This window comes from Petromyzon marinus, chromosome 75 (genome assembly GCF_048934315.1).
Source record: "Petromyzon marinus isolate PM22_M1 ecotype Great Lakes invasive population chromosome 75, UKy_Petmar_22M1.pri1.0, whole genome shotgun sequence".
Lineage (NCBI taxonomy): Eukaryota > Metazoa > Chordata > Hyperoartia > Petromyzontiformes > Petromyzontidae > Petromyzon > Petromyzon marinus.
Genome location: NC_133741.1, coordinates 238,632 through 256,680, shown reverse-complemented (window position 1 = coordinate 256,680; position 18,049 = coordinate 238,632). Strand labels below are relative to the sequence as shown.

Genomic DNA, 18,049 nt, shown 5'->3' with positions numbered 1-18,049 from the left:
AATAGAGCGCATAAGCTTTTTTATTTTTACCGTATTGGCAGGTGCTGTAATAATATTTGACAAAAATGATTGGAGAGCTGGGTGAGACAAACAGGTGTTTACCCAAATAAAATTGTTTTTTGTTTCATCATGTAACTTCTGTTTCAAATCAATTATCTTTTGTAAATTGTATTCCACGTCAGATTCTTGCCAATGTTTAATATCTTGCATTACTGACTGGGCTTCAGCTTTGGCAGAGACCTCAACACGACAATTGGGAATTGGGTTCGTCAAAAGCGTATATGCCTCCTTGAGGCTGTTAGCTATCAAAGTATTTTCAAAATCATTTTCGTGGTTAAACGTGACAATGTCCCACACTGGAACCAATGATGTGCCTCGGTCAATGACAGACCACATTTTTGCATTGGAAACAATGTCAGTTTTCCATTGTTCAAGAGAACAAATGCCAGGGGGCCCACCTATTGTACCTACGGAAAATGTCACCTTACTCAGAAGTGTAGCGTTGTATTTTTCAGAAAATTCCGTTATAAAGTTGGATGCCATCATGCTCACGCCACCTGCACAGCCACTGCTGTTGTAGGCAGAAGTGGAATACCTTTCCACTGCCTCCGATAGTATATTTCTTTGTTCATTTTTCTGATTTGAGGTGATGTCCTCTGTTGATGCTTTCCACTTAAATATCCCACCAAAGTGGATAGGGCCTGTGTGGACATGAGAGCCAAAGTTCTCAAAAAAACTCCCTAACCTGCTTTTTAGCACACGTGTTTTAAAAGCATCGTTGACGGATTTTAAAGTGCTTTCAATGCTTTGTAATTCCTCCAACGCCTCATCAGAGAGCTTGAGTTTATCAAAGTCAAGACTTCCTGAGGCGAGTGGTAGGTACAGGTATTTGGCGCAATGAATTCGGGAAGAATTGGGATTTTCGCGTTGCTTTTCTTCAGTGTATAATGCCTTGCTATGCTGTGAGGTGGTTTCTTCCTTCAATGCCTGTAGGAAACCTGTGGTTATGGTATTGAATCCAATTTTTTCCACTGCTGTATCAAATATTGATTCCTCTTCAGAGGATGAAAACTCTTGTTGTTTTATCATTGGCTGATGTACTGGGCCAGCAAGATCAAACGACATTGGGATGTTTACGAGTTTGCCTCTTTTCTGTAACCTAGCATTTATTTGACCAGTTTTATAAACCCCCTCTAAAGCAAGTCCTTTAGATGCATTTTGTAAACAAATTTGACGTGATACAGTTCCATGTAAAGTAGAAATGTTTGCTAAATCTAACTGCTTGAGAAAAGTACTTTCCATATCATTGGAATGGCTCTTGTCACACAATGGATTTTCTTTTGCTCCTTTCAATTCCAGTCGCTGCTCTGTCTCATCCTCCATTTTGGCCTCACCAATGTGAGTTGATCTTTTCTGCTGCATTTGTTCTGGATGCTGCTTTGTTGGTGTATCATGCTTCTGTTCATTTCCAATTGGATCACATTTTTGTGATTGCTTTAATACAACTTCTTTGCCCGACATTTCCACTAACTTAGACAATGCCTTTTTCTCCCATGGAAGCCGGGAATGTGGTTCTATTGTTTCAAATTCTTCAGGGCCAAAATATTGCAATGCCTGTACATTGGTGATATGTAAAATATCTCGCAGTTTTGGAATCCAGTAATTTGTATTAAGACCTAAGTCTGTCATTACTTTGGCAAGCTCATCCTGAGCTTTAATGTCGTGTTCCTCCTCTTCCGACATAGCCTTGAATACACACATATACCGTTCTTAATTAATAACATAATATTTAACAATAATACAAATAGATTTAGTAAATTAGTTGAACATTGAATGTTGTTTTTATCAAATGAGAGTAAGAAATGTTCAGATGAATAACCAAAGTTTATCACCTATTTTAATGTAAAACATGTGATACATTCAAAATGAAGCATTTTCAAATACCTACCATGCTTGTCTACGTTTTTAATCCTAAAAATGAGATAAGTATACATTTTCAATGTTTAAACACTTGATTAAGTGATTGCATGTTAAAATATAGAATATCACAGCACCAAATGCATTCCTTCAACGGGCCCCGATTTTCTCATGACACTAATGGGTAATGTTTGAACTTGCCGTGCTATAACAAGCAGCACTTCAGCCATGGCACCATAGCTAATGGATCAAACCTGCTCAGCTCCTGTGCTCCAGCCCCATACCCGGTTTTCATTCCCTGTGGTGTGCAACTTATTTCCTCCCAATATCAACTTAAAATTTGACAAAGTTTTAGCCTGCACGTCATTTCCCAATGCAAATGTTGGTAAAAGTCGGTCTTTAGCCAAAGCTTCACTGGCCCACTAGAGAAAGTAGGAAGGGGTGTGCTGGCGTGGGGCCAAGGTCATGTACGGAAAAAGTGGTGTGAAGCTTGGAGTTGACAGATGGTGCGAAACGATGAGAGCAGATCTTAGAGATCGTGTGACTACTCTGTAATTGCAGGATCTGGCAAAGGTTAAAAACGTTGGTATTAAGGTGTGGTGGCATCAAGAACTTTGATCATGATCTGGAAGTTAACGTTATTGGTGCCAGATTAACTTTGGCTAGAGCGAGGCCACACATGCATATACTGTGTGCTCCAGTGCTACAGTAGGATGGCCTTAGGCACTGCTCCAATCTAAAATATACACTTACATTGGGGTCAGTCGATCACATAGGGATAATGTATTGTACATTACATTACCTCTATATGATGGTGTACATTATCCATGACAGTGGCTGCTGAGGTGATGATGGCCATTCCTTGTCGGCAGCTTGTATACATTGATTACTATCACATGACTAACAATGACGATTATTATCGATGTGCCGTCACTTGTGGTGTTGGAAATGAGAGCATGGTCCTTTAGGCGTTGCCTCATGCAGGTGGTGAGGCGATGTTTAGGGTGTTGGTGGCAGCACCGAGGGTTTAACCATTTATTCTGTAACATGCGATCCGCGTGCTAGCACAAAATGGCATACTATTCTTTGAATGAAAAAAGGCGTAGGTCTGCTTGTAAGATAATCATATCCACAGTATCGTATGTAAGCATGTTTTACTGCAGGCTCCCTAATTCTGTATTAAGCCCTAGGCACTCCGTAATTCCGGTACTCGCTAACTACCTTCCCTATACCCCATCCCTATGCAGCATACCACGTTTAGTTCCCCTAATTGTACCACTCATAACCCTTGTAAAGCGTCTGGGATTAAAGCTCTACGTAAATATAAGATAAGAACAGTATTTTTTCCAAAGCCTAGTCCACTTTAAAACTGTGCATAGCAATTTCGATATGCATAGAATGCTTTACATCCAAAATAAAGATCAATTCGTGAATATTTATTACACTTTTCAATTGTGTTTCCTAAAAGTGTATGAATAAACATGCCATTTACACTAAAGAGAAATTCCAATCGTGATGCCAGTAGAATTATAAATCTACACGATGCAAGTGCCAGGAGTTGACTATCTCATGGACTCACCTCTCACGTGTTCAGAGCACAAGGGCTGCTGGAACCTTCTTCCTGTCCCTCTTTACAGACGGACAAGTGTGAGAGTGAGGTGGAGTTGCATTATGTCCAGCTTGAAAACATAAACAAACCAGACAGACGATGAATAACTTTCACCATTCTCTACAAAGCAACTTCATTTCAGATAATTGTGAACTATGCAAGGGTTTACTGACTCACAGAGCTTCATCTAAGGGTTATTACAACAACATATACATGTACACAGCATCTAAGTATACGTTAATATAAACATCTATACAGAGTTGATGAACAATTCTTGAGGAAATGGAAAAAAAAACTGAGGAGGGAGAGAACGTTGGGAACAAGGCAGACGGAGCATTATTGAGGTGGACAATGGAGACAAAGGAAGCAATCGCAGCACACAGCTGCCTCCAAATGAGGGTCAATTTAGAAGCCAAGCCGATCATGAGAGCAAGATGGTGTTAGATACGCGTTTCTATCAATGGCCACATACAATCTATTGGATTCTAGAAAACATAAATGAATATTAAATGTATAATACCACAAGCAACTGGAGACATTTGTTCAGTTGCAACTGATGTAGTCGTTTAATATAAGCCCCATGTATACGTATACATTATGAAATAGTTTATAAAGTTGAATAACTGTTCTGAGATTGCAAAAATAAAGTACCACGAATATATCAATTGAGAGGAAGATTGCAGCCTTCATGTGGCACACTCCGTTAGTTGAGAAATCACGACGAATATCATTAATGCAGTGACCAAACATCGATCATCGATCTGCTCGTCTCTAAAGCAACAACAAAAGCCATTTTTTGATTTAAAGCTTTCATGACTGCAGTAATTCATATTCTTAGCTCTTTCGGTAAAGTCACGTTTGTGTTATGGTCGAAACGTCGTGAGAATTTTTATTGTTTCATATATATTTTATTATTTGATTGTTTCCCTTCAACGTGACTTTACCGAAAGAGCTAAGAAAACAAAAGCCATGCCAATGGCCCTCTTAAGGGCCAAACAAAGCACCAGATAGGCCCTGGGACAAGGATCCTCCAACTGAATATTGACTGACTCTCCTCGGTGATGTGAGAGTAGTCTTTTATTCTAAAACGCGATAGTTGCATTCTTATGGCAAAATTGTGTTATAATAAATAATATATAATTTAGGGAAAAGCACAGTCATTGATAACATGTGAGATAATGCTTATGCAGGCTAAACAAAGATGGAGGCACGTGGGTAGCTTCTGGAAGCATCCAGGAACACCCCACCTTATGTGATGCTATGCCGAGGCAGCCATACTTATTCCTATTTGTGTGACCTAGTTTTGTTCACTCAATCGCATTACATCCAATTCGCATTATGAAAAAAAGTGTTATAGGAGAAACAGACTGTATCTCGCGATCATAATGAAAACCCAATAAATTGATGTCCTGAGGCTCCAAGAAACCCATGTCTTAGATAACCTACATGCCAGACACTACATCATCCATAGATACAACCTCACGACAAGCCATTACCACACGAAATATGGCTTGACCATATATGTGAATAACACCATCACAGAGTTCTATGCCTTCTCGCCAACTGAACAAGAAGCCATCTACAGCACCAGCATCAAAATAGGGGAGCTGAAAATCACCAACGTGTACACAGCCCCTAATTCAAAATGGACAAAGCTAGCTCTCCCAAGTGTACCAATCGCAGCCCTATACGTTGGTGACATTAACAGCTAAAATACGATGTAGGGCTATGTAGCGGATGAGGCTGACGGTGAAGACCTCACCGACCAGATATCTGAAGGAGATCTGCACCTGGTTTTCGATCCCAAGCAGCAAGCAAATTTCCATTCTGCTCATTGGCAATACCACTATAGCCTGGACCCCACCAGAAATTTCCAAAGATCAAACTGGAAACACACTTCACACATCCCATAAAAACTCCCAAGCAACCCAAAAAGTCAACACAGACTCATAATCACCCACATTGGCATCAAAATCCCCGAAATTCTGTCAAAACGATTACCAAGGGGGAACATGGTCAACACTGACTGGGACCACTATATGGAGGCTGTAGAAAGAGTGGTGAGTCGAATTCCCGTGACACTAGAATGTTATCACTGTTATGTTGGCCTCCTTACTGCAGCTGCCAAGAAAAGCATCCTCCGTGGCTTCTGAAAAGAATACACTCCCTGCTGGATAAAAGAGACCCAGGACCTGTTCTGACAGTACAACTAGTCCACAGGGTGGAAAGGGCAGCCCACAGGTACAAACGGCCCTGCTAGAGTCTTTAAACTCAGCCAAACGTTAGCGGTGGATTGAGTGCGTTGAAAGCCTGGATTTCAAATGCTCCAGCCACCGTGCCTGGGCCCTACTACGACATCTGGGTACTGCTAACCCAACAAAATAACAGACTGCAGGAGTCCTGCCCAACTCTATAGTCTCTAAATTAGCGGAGAACAAAAAATACTGCTCAGAAAAAACACCAAGCGAGAGATTCCTCGCCAATTACACTCGACAATGGCCTCCATTTCTTCACAAGACTCCACTACCATCAGCACACAGGAAGTGAGCGGGGCGTTTGGCTGAAATAAAGAAAGGCAAGGCTGCTGGCAGAGATGGTACTCCCCCCCCCCCACCCGAATTCCTCTATCACTTAGGCCCTAGAGGACTCCAATGGCCTGCAAAACCTGTACACCAGATCCAATAAAACTGAACACATCCCACAAGCATGGTAGGAGGCAATGGTCACTGCAATACCGAAACCGGGCAAGGCCAACCGATGACCCTTCAAGCTATAGGCTAATATTACTCCTGTGCACGACCCATACATTTCTGGAACGCATCATCCTCCGGAGGATGAGACCCCTCGTTGAATCAGTGATGCCTGAAGAACAAGCGAGATTTGTGGACTTTGCATCGGCCTACGACACAATCGAAACTAAGGACTTGATGTTGAAGCTCACAAGGACCATTCCTTGCCTCAAACAATCCTCCTAATATGGATGATGCTGATTAATAGCTCACTGCGTGTCTATATGGGTGACAAAGTAATCTCATCCTGGTTCCTTACAAATTGATTACCACAAGATTAACTAGTCGCGCCAAAGGTCTTCAATGTCTACACCAGTGACATGCTGCCAACCAAGTCACGAAACTCAAGCAGTCACTTTCAAAAAGCTCAAATCTACTCTGAACAAAGACCTAATCACCATGGAAAAATATTTCCAGAAATAGAGGCTCATTTCATATTGATAATAGGAGCACCAAGCCCACTCTCAAAGTGACCTTCTGTGGCAACACTGTGCGACACGACCCCACTCCAACCTATCTTGGATTGAAGCTGATCCTTACGCTAACATTCCTTGACCACCTGAAAAAAGTAGTTGCTAAGACCAATAACAATGATAAACCTGGTCCAGAAACTGGCACGCACAAGCTGGGGAGCATCAGCTCCAGTGCTACAGACATCAACGAAGGCCTCTGTGTACTCTGTAGTAGAATATTGTGTAGTGGTATGGACCAGAAGTAATCACATTCGACATGTCAATGTCTAACTAAACACTGAAATGTGGTGTATCACTGGAACCCGTAAGTCGACCCCCATATCCTAGTTGGACGGGCTGTCACACATCTCTCCCCCACCTATCCACCACAACACTGCAAACCTCAGGGAAGTCCTGCAAAAGAGGAAAACAGTCACCTTACCATTCACCAGGACCTCAAAAACACTCCTCATCATCACTTGATGTCACGCCAGCTCTTATGGACCCATACGCTTAACCTTAAACAATGCTAATTCAACCCTGATTAAGCTTGTAGAGCTGAATAGTAAAAAAAAAAAACTCACTAACCCTAACAAACACTTTGTGGAAGACCTAATGCAGAAGATCCCTAGGTTTGAGCTTCCACCAAGCTCATGGTCCTTGCTAATTCGCATTCGCACAAACCATGGCAGATGCGGATACCTGATGCACAAATGGAACATTTAAAATTATCCAGCGTACTATTGCGGTCATCCAGAACAGACCATACAACATATAACGAAGCAATAACCCACCCACAAATTTGAAGGAGACATTACAGCGATACACTCCACTGTTTCTGACGCGGTTACATAGCTGCACCACCTGAATGTCAAATTGTCGTTGTTGCTCTGCATCTACATCAGTCATATGAAAGGAGAAGAACAATTAGAAAATATTTTACACGAAGAAATATCCTCTGTCTCGCTTCCTCGCCGTGATCTCACCGAAACTATAGGGTCTATTAATAAACTTCAGAGCTTAAAATATTGTTATTCTAAATTGTGTTCTGCTTCTTATTTTCACCGTGCCACATGCAGAAAAACGGTGATGCTTTTACTCATGCACCAAACAAAATAATGCAATGTCAATAACCAAAGTAAGGACTCGGCCTTCAGAACCAGCTGTTCAACTCTGCTCTTTAGTCAGCGTACCCTCTGTCCTGTATGTATGTTGAACTTCTTTCACACCGTACTTATCAAACCGCGCTAGATGGAGGCGATATGACTCAACAACAATAAGTATCATTATTCCAATAACCATGAATAACCTAAATTCCACATAACTCGCCACAATAACAACATCCATTCTCACATTGGGGGGGAAGGAGCCGGATCTAGTGGAGGAGGTGTAGAGGTATTGAATAGATATAGTTGGTCTCTCCTCCACACACAGCAGTGGCACCGGAACCAAACTTCCCGAAACTTATATTTTGGAGTAACCCCTGGTGAGAGGCTCCGGGCGGGTGTGGGCTTACAAGCCCCCGGCTGGGTGCTGTTCAGTTGGAGTTTGTCCCATTGGATTAGAGGGTCGCCTCAATGAGACTTCGGGTCTCAGAAAGGAAAATTCTGACTGTTGTCTGTGCTTGTGCACCAAACAGGAGTTCAGAGTATTCTTCATTCTTAGAGATGATGGGTGCAGTGCTCGACAGAGTGCCACCTACCGACTCCACAGTCTGACTGGGCGACTTCAGTGCTCACATGGGATACGATGGAGATACCTGGAGTGGCGTGATTTAGAGGAATGCCCCCTCTGATCTGAACCCGAACGATGAAATTTATAAAAATGATGTGCTAGTCACGGAAAGTCAATAACTAACCCCACGTTCTAAATCAAGGATGCTCATAGTGCACTTGGTACCAGAGCTCCTTGGGCCGAAGGTCAATAATTTACTTTATACTTATATCAGCGGACCTGGGGCATCGACCAGATAGATGTGGAAGGCCCAAATGAAGTGTGCGTTTTCTGGGAACGTCTGGCAGAAGACCCAGTGCAGAAAGATTTCAACTTCCACCTCCGGGAAAACTTCTCCTGCACTCCAGGGGAAGACATGGACATTGAGTCCGAGTGGACGATGTTCAGGACCTCAATTGTGGATTCCTAAGAGGGCGGCAGTGGTCGCAGTCGCTGAAGCGAAAGCCCAGGTGTGGGAGGAGTTTGGAGAGGCCATGAAGAGGGACTACCCGGAAGCCTCAATGATGTTCTGGTAAACAATACGACGCCTTAGGAGGGGTCGACAAAACGTGGCCCAGGTTGTTCTCAGTAAGGGTGACGTAACAATAAACTCAACTAAGGAGATAGACGAGAGGCGGAAGGAACACCTTGAGAAGCTCCTCAACCCGGTGGACATGCCCTCCTCTCAGGAGGCAGCCCTGGAAACAGCTGGGGGGGTCGGATCCATCACGGCTGCTGAAGTCGCTGCGGCAGTCGAGGGCCTTCATAGAAACAGAGTTATTGAACGCGCTGGACAGTATAGGAGTGTCGTGGTTAACGTGTTTCATGGAAGGCGGGTACAGTACCTCTGGATTGGCAAACTGGGGTTGTGGTTCACCTTTTTAAGAAAGGGGACCAGAGGGTGTGCTCTAACTTCAGAGGTATCACACTCCTCCACATCCCAGGTAATGCCTATGCCAGAGTGCTAGAGAGGAGCCTCCGCTCAGTGGTCGAGCCTCAGATTCATAATCGTGGAACAATGAACCATCTCTTTTCCCTCTCACAGATATTTGAGGGGTCATGGGAGTATGCTTCTCCAGTCTACGTATACTTTGTAGGCTTTAAGAAATAATTTTCGGGAGTATGATATACTGGCACTGCTTTTGTGTCCTATCTGGTCCCTCTATTCCTGGAGTGAGAGCTATATCCGTATTCTTGGTATTAAATCAAAGTCGTTCACTGTGGCTGTTGGACTCCACAAAGGGTACGTCTTGCCTTTGCTCCTGTTTGTTATTTTCATGGACAGGATATCAAGGCGCAGCCGAGGTATGGAGAGTATCCAGTGCATGGAGGTGGCGTTGCTGCTTTTTCAGATGACGTTGTCCTCTTTGCCTCATCAGTCTGTGAAGCGGCTGTGATGAGGATCAGCATCTCCAAATATGAGGTCATGGTTCACTCCCGGGAGATTAAATCTTGATATGGGAGATGGTGGATTGTGCTCTCCAGGTGAACAGCTGCCCTTGGTGGAGGAGTTTATGTACCTCGGGGTCTCTTTCATTAGTGTAGGTAAGTGGGAAGGGAGAACGGCAGGCATCGAGCCGCAGCTCCTCTGGATCGAGAGGAGCCAGTTGAGGTGGTTCGGGCACCTGGTAAGATGCCCCCCTGGAACTCTACTGAGCACGTCCCATTGGGCGAAGACCCCGGGGCTGGCCCAGGACATGCTGGCGGGACTATGTCACTCGACTGACCTGGGAATGCCTGGGAATTCTCCAGGAAAAGCTAGAGTTTGTCACCAGGAAAAGGGAGGTCTGGACAACCCAACTAAATATGCTGCCGCCGCAACCGTCACCAGGACCAGTGGATTGAGAAACGAACGAATGGAATTTTGTAAGTGTGTAACTAAATAGAGGTTAGGAGAGAAGTTACAAGAGAACGCTGTGAACCCTAGATTTATTTACTTTGGATTACATTAACTTCAACGATATCAGCAATTCAAAAGCTGATACAACACTGTTATAGAGTAAATCAACAATTATAATAATATTCTGAAATAGATTTTGATTTAACTAAGGTCAATTGTGATTTATTTTAGCTCATCTGCGCTAGAACAAATATAACTCACGTGCTGAGTTCCCCTCTTGACTCTATTCTGAGAAGTATTGTGTCTGCTCCCGCAAATTCATTGGAAAGGGGGGAGCCTAACATGCAGCACATACAGGGTTCCCTCGCTTCGTGGTAGCAGATAAGTTCCAGGAAAAAGGGTGCACAAATGAACCACACAGGACAGCTACCTACCAAGTAGATTATAGAGTACACATAAACAATGTTGTTCCACGTCCAACCGCATATGAGTGAATTAAAATCTCGTATAGTGAATTATTGAGAAAAATACATTCCTCGAATATCTATATATATAAAAGTCAAAAATTGTCTGTTTGTGGGTTTGTGTGTGGCTTTGTGTGTGTTCACGGGCTTGCGAACGATTTCGCTCTCCAACGGTGGGGTTTACATAAAATAAAAATAGCCAGGTACCACGCCGTAAGCCCCGCCGTGAGCAAGCGCTATTCCTTTTTCACATTCGTCAACTTAAAATTTGTTTAATTAGCGATTTATTGAGATTTGTGTGCGATCCCCATTTATTTATTTATGACGCATGCACGACCATGCCAACTCATGCGCCTTTGGTGGGGGGGACGGCCCATGCCAAGTTGCACGCCTTCGGTGGGAGTGAGGGGGACATTTGCCTTGGCGTTAAAAATGCTATAAAAATACACTAAACGCTGACGTTAATTATTCACTGTGTGGTGTCCCTCCCCACCCCGATGCGTGCAGTTATTACTACTATATAGTCAGTAGATGCTACCACTATAGGCCGTAGATATTACTGCAGAGCGGCCGGGTGATCGTGCCTGGGGGGGGGGGGGGGAGGGGGGGGTTAGGGGTAGCAGCCCAGCCTGTCAAGGTGCCACCTCGGCCGGCTGGACAATCTAGGCGAGGCCGGAGGCTCTGCACGGGACTAGGCCTCACCACGGGACTAGGCCTCACCACGCCACTCTGTCAAGTGAGTACTTTGTGCTATAGAGTCTATAAATACTGCGATAGAATCAGCATGCACTACTGTAATGATAGCAGGTACCACCACAGTCGGTATGCACTGCTGTAATCATAACAGGTACCACCACAGTATGCACTACTGCAGTGAAAGCAGGTACCACCACAGTATGCATTGCTATAATCATAGCAGGTACCACCACAGTCAGTACGCACTGCTGTTAGATTTTTAAGAGTAGTTTTGAAAAATTGTTAAGACCCCGGCAACACCAGGTACTTCCCGCTAGTACGTTATATTACACAAACCGAACCCACATAAAATGAGAGAAACCTGTACTGACTAGCGACAACCTTAGTCAACACCACATCACTGGTATGTGCAATTCATACACACCTCTCTATGCTCCCTTGCATACATTTTAGTGCTTTTTTATTATTTGATCCATTTGTGTCAGTGACTATATTTCTGACTCATGTCAGAGCAAGTACAGTACATTGCACTGATTAAAGACGTCTTTGTTTTGGCACATCGATATGTTGCTTTTCATTATCAAGTTAAGTTTTTCAAAAGCACTCGCTCTTATAATGCGTACGTTTGAACACTGTCTACTTCAAAAACTTCCATAAGTATACTCTACAATACGCTACTTTTTTCCTGTTGGGTTCTTGAATTACTTTCTGTAGTTCAGACAACTTGTTGTACCTTAATGGTATTTTGACAAGAGTTTATCTTAAGCTCAGCATGGCGTCATTGTTTATTTGTTTTTTAAATCGTTTCCTATAATTAATTATTCTTGGTTGAAATCATAACAATGATAATCATTCAACTTAGATCACTAATTATTTATTTATTTTGTCCTGAAATCCATTCCTCATAAATTACATTCTAACGTCGTTTTTAAAAACTTTGGAGAAAGCGTGTCACATTTATATAACACCCCTTTTAATATATATTTTGGTGTTTTCGTTGCCTGATCATGGTATAAATGTTTCACATTAACACGTAAAAAACTGTAACGAAATATTTAAAAAGTGTGCAAAAAAGCATGGACATACGAATGCTTAGACTTGCATTGAGAGATAAAAATAGGAGCATACGGATTAGGGAACATTCATGATAAAAAAATATATATATACTAAGAAAAGTAAGTGAGCTTGAGCAGGACACATCACAATAAGGAATGATGAATGATGGTCAATAATAATAACGGAGTAACAGCCAAGCAATAGAACACATCTGCGTTGTCTTCGACTGTAGAGATGCAGCAATGAAATCGGCGCATGTGCAAATGCTTGGTGGTGACAGCTTAGGGAGGCCTTCATCCAACAGTAGATTAACCGTGGCTGATTATGGTTAAAAAAGTTTATTGGTGTTTATTTCATATTTCGGTTCCTATGTTTTTACAAGTAATCATTTAATTTAGTCATCATCAATACTGGGAGGATACCTCACAAAACCCACGTTACTTTCACGATTTTGCAATGCAGCTGATTTATTTGCTCTATTTCCCCAGTAGGTGGTATATCGGACGCATTTCTTTCCTTAGCGGCCACTCCGTTATTGTTGACCATCGACCATTATTCATGAAAGTTACATTTACTGCATCCAATCCCACTTCTTTTCGAAAGTTTGAATTATATATTTAACCTGTATACGTTATATTATCCATGTGTTCAATATAATTGCAAGCATACATGTCTCCATGCTTATTTGTATACCCCTGCGTTTTTATTCAAGATTTTTCGTTAATGACCATATCTCTGCACAATGTCATTGAAGGTAATATGCACTGTGATTGGTATATTAATATATAGTGCGTTTGATAATCGAAGGGTGTCGCAGACAGTTCTACAGGGCTAATGTATTATAAACCAACATTAAGTCTAGTGTAAGTGCGAGTATTGAGACAATATTCATGTCTGACATACATTTCAAAACATATTTCGACACTACTTTGTTGCCTTGGCTGTAATAATTCTTGGTTCTTTCGGTAAAGTCACGTAGAAGGGAAACAATAAAATAATGAAAATATAAAACAAATGTTTTTATTATTTTATTGTTTCCCTTCTACGTGACTTTATATAAAAAAAATTATTATTATTTTATTGTTTCCCTTCTACGTGACTTTACCGAAAGAACCAAGAATATAAATCCCTGCAGTCACGAAAGCTTTAACTCAAAATTTGGCTGTAATAACTTTGAATATTTTACTATTCTAGTAGGTTTGCTTGCAGTGGGGATTGTATAGTGTGGTTGCGTGTAATTGTGGTGACTCATTGCCCCACTACCGACTGCAAGCTAGTATCAGGGCTCAAGGTTAGTGAAAATATATTTTTTCAACATATTTAACATCGCTAACTCATTAGACATTAACATGCAGTTTAATATGGTATTATTTTTTAAACATAGCCTGTTAACATATAATCGTATTTACAATAGCCATCCTATATTAACCACACAGAGTCTATACAATATACCGTATAACATATGCATGTATACTGTACATACCATTTACCTGCAACTAAGTTCAATAGTTTCAGCCTATTGTCTAATACTCACACTGTCCAGGCCGTAGGGCGCATGTCATTCGCGCTGTCTCTTCTGCTCTTTGGATTCAAGCCGGCTTTATAATCAGATTCACAAAAAGGTGGAGCTTCCCAGACTCCACCCAGTAACTTGCTCATAACGAATGCGTGCATGCTTGTGTGCGAGAGACACAATGTGTGTGTGGACATGAACTACATATTTTGAGCTTATGCACTTTAGGTTGTTAATCATTGTAATCATTGTAAAATAACATGTCAGATGCCTGACATGTTATTTTCCAGATTATAATAAGGCTCTCAATGCATTTAAAGTGAAATCATACACGAACTTATTACGCATTTCTGTGGAACATCATGGAAAAAAGGACATATAAGCAAAACTCCATTCTATCATAAATAAAACATATTTTAGGCCATCGACCGTTTATTTTCCAGGTCAACATTAATCATCAAGCGGTATGTGTAAGCAGTCAAACTATATACTGGTCTCGACGTGCTGATAACGCCAAACATTTCTGATGTTTTTTTGCCTCAAATCTACATTTATGTGAGCTTTTCCTTCTTGGCAAGCATCCTACCATAATAGAAAAAAGCAAGGCAGCCAAACCTCAAAGTCAGAGTCGATATAGATATTCAAACTTGATTTAAAGCTTTCGTGACTGCAGGAATTACTCTTTGGTTCTTTCGGTAAAGTCACGTAGAAAGAAAATAAATTAAATAATAGAATATGACGTTTGGATTGCAAAGCAAGCAATCGTCATCAGGTAACAATGAATGAGAAAACAAACCTAGTAAACTTAGAAATATAATGCAATGCAACACAGAGAGTCAGCTAACACAACAGTCAACACCCTACCTGGTTGATTACGTTCTTCCAAAGATTGATAAATTTGAGAGAGAGACAAAACACAGACATGGAGACACATAGACACACACAAGCAGAGAGAGACACACAGAGACACAGAGAGAGAGAGAGGGACACAAATAGACACAGAGAAACAACGCCTGTGTCGAGGCCTTAAATAGAGAGGGGGGGGGCAGAGAGAGGGGGGGGGTAGAGAAATTAGCATGTAAATGAGAGAGAAAATGGACCTATAGACAAACAAGCCTGGCAAATTTAGAGAGAGAAATAAAAAGTTTGAGAAAACAAACTTAGTAATATTCATTCTTACCTGATGACGATTGCTTGTGTTGCAATAAAAAACGTCGTATTCTATTATTTAATTTATTTTCTTTCTACGTTACTTTACCGACAGAACCAATGATATAGATATTGTGTGGAGATTTAGGATGACGAGGGAAAGGCAATCATGGGTATTTATTTTCAAATTTTTCTGAACCCGCGATTTAAAAAATTGCCAAAGATCAGTCCTTCTTTTGTTCAATGTTGTTTTTGTTAAGATGATACAAATTGATGCAACCACTCACATGCACACTACTTTTCTATTTTGTCATCATTTGCAAAAGGAGTAAGGAATGGATAGATGAATGTGTGGGTGTCGTCTCGTTCCTGGTTCATGACATTTGCCATGCTTTTAATGTACAATGCCATTTTTGTTTTTCCCCTCCAGTCTTACCTTCACAATGCATTTTTCCTTGTAATCATGTGTCAACATGTTCTACCTTGACCGCTGTGACATAATGTGTGCGTGCATTCTCAAATAACCTGATTTTCCAGTTTTTGTTAGCATTACATTGTGACTTTCATAGCATCTTAAATATGCCAGTGCCTTGCATCTAGTGTCTCTCAGAATATAGTAATTGACGAGGGAGAAGCAATCATGCATGGGGAATCTTCTGAAGTTTGTGTTAAGTTTCTTGGAAGCGTGGAAGAACGGTATATATATTCTTGTTATATTCGATTTAGATTTACAATGATTAGGCTACATTTGTAAAACTTAAACAAAACACACTCGTGTCGTTGTTAAATGCACAGTGTATTATGAGTACGATGTGAGGTTAAATACAATTTATCAATGGAAAACGGTCATTTATCGATGGTAAAATAGTCATATAGAGGCAGTCCTCGCCTTACGATCGCTCAACTTACAAATGCCCCGTAATTCCATACCAGCTTTCATGAAATATATATAAAAAATACATTGACTTAAAACGCGAACTCGCAATTGCAAACTGAACCGCAGAGCTATTTTGTTCAGCGGAGCGATCCTCGTCGAGGTGTAATGAGTGGGCTTTGCGCTGGGAGTTAGTGTTTGCGTGTGTGCGCGCTCGCATGGACATGTGTATGTGTGTGGGGTGCGGTGTGGTGTAGCGGTTAGCACACTGCGCTACAAACCCGGCGTCCCGAGTTCGATTCCCGCTCATGGCCGACACCACTGGCTATTATCTGAACCAGTCCTAGGCCTCTCTTAGGTCGATTTAGCCTCAAATGACTACCTGGTGCGTTGCGAAAAATATCGCTACTTGGGAGACAAAGGCGGCCGGGCGTGGTGCTCTTCACCCACCTCCTCGTGTGCTGTGCCGGCCTTCATAGGGCGCTGCTCCCTAACAGCACTTGCCCCAACAGCCTGTTAAGGCTACGCTGGGGATCGTTCTCTGTGTGGATGCGTGTGGGAGTGTAAATGAGAGCCGACAAGGTTGCAGGGGGTTCGACTTATATTGCTTCCCCCAGTCCATACTCGTCCCCAGCCTTATCGATCCGGTTCCCGCCAATTCTCCCCCTTTTTCCCGCCTGTTCTCTCTTATTTCTCCTCAACTGCTCCTCCCCCTTACACTGTCACCGTCCCACTCCGCCTTCCTTTTGGTGGGAATCCTTCCCCTGACATCCCATACATCACCCCCCCCCCACCCCCGAGAAAAAAAAGTCCTTGGTTCTGCCTACCCCATCGACCATTTCAGTCTCCCCATGAGCCCCCCCCCCCGCAACCATACAATTTAATATAACACAACAACATCAATTGAATGGCCTGCCTGGGTCTCCAGCCAGAGCCCGTAACAGCCCAGACATCCACAGGCGCGCAGATGACCGCGGCGGCTCCCTTCGCCGGAGACCCTCTCGTCGCACTCTTCGGTTCGGTGGTGCTGGTGTCGCCTTGTCCGGTGCTGCCGTCTCTCCAGCCCCTGCGACCCCCGGTCATGTCGCCTCTCCATTAGGCCTCAGATGGGGCGCTGTAGGTGACAAGGGAACACAGGGCACCAAACCCCCTGCAGGTCGGCGAGTGGTAGCCGGCGACCTTGGCCCGGGTAGGGGTGATGATGATGGTGGTGATGATGGCGGTGATGATGGCGGTGATGATGGTGGAGAGATGTATGGCTTAAGGCGGGTGGGGTACACAAACCATCGTCACTTACCAAGTTGGATCTGGATGCACTGAGATCGGAGTGCTTTAACGACCTTGACCGACCCTTTCCAGAGTCGGCGCAGTTTCGGTGAGAGGCCGACCGGCACCTGAGGAGAGTGTAGCCATGCCTGGACCCTGACTTTAAAAGGCTTGGCTGTCACTATCCTCTCCCATATCCGTACATTGCTCCCTTGGCTGCTTGGCGGGCCTCCCTTAAATAAATAAGGGAGGCCTTTAGTGCCTTTGGTCACGCGTCGGCTTTCGCGGGAATGTCCGTCAGCTGCACCTCAATAGGCAGAACGGGATCTCGTCCATACATCAGGAAAAATGGCGAGAACCCCATCGCTGCATGCGGGGCCACCCTGTATTCCGCTAAGACTGACGGGATGTGGAGGTTTTCGTCCACCACTTGGGACAGCATGGCCGCTATGGTGCGGTTAAGCCGCTCCACCATCCCATCGGTCTGGGGATGATACGGAGATGTTCGGACCTTTTTACTGCCCAGGATAGAGCAGATGTCCTTCAATAGCTGTGAGGAGAAATTCCTGCCCTGATCCGTGAGCAACCGCTCCAGTGCCCTCTTATCAAGGACATAGCCCCCCACGAAAGCATCGGCGTTGGTCTGTGCCATTTGGTCTGGGAGGGCCCACGCCATCGGCCACCTCGTGTAGTACTCGACACCAACCAACA

The 18,049-nt window shown here is 43.1% G+C and overlaps 1 long non-coding RNA gene across 1 annotated transcript; it reads right to left on the bottom strand.

Annotated features, from left to right (window-relative positions):
* Positions 1-943: 943 nt before the first annotated feature.
* Positions 944-14,295, bottom strand: LOC116957470 (uncharacterized). The gene is made up of 3 exons (XR_012930801.1): positions 14,071-14,295; positions 3,497-3,596; positions 944-1,746 (listed from the first exon to the last, which is right to left on the bottom strand). It is a non-coding gene; the product is annotated as an uncharacterized LOC116957470 (long non-coding RNA).
* Between the last annotated feature and the right edge of the window lie 3,754 nt (positions 14,296-18,049).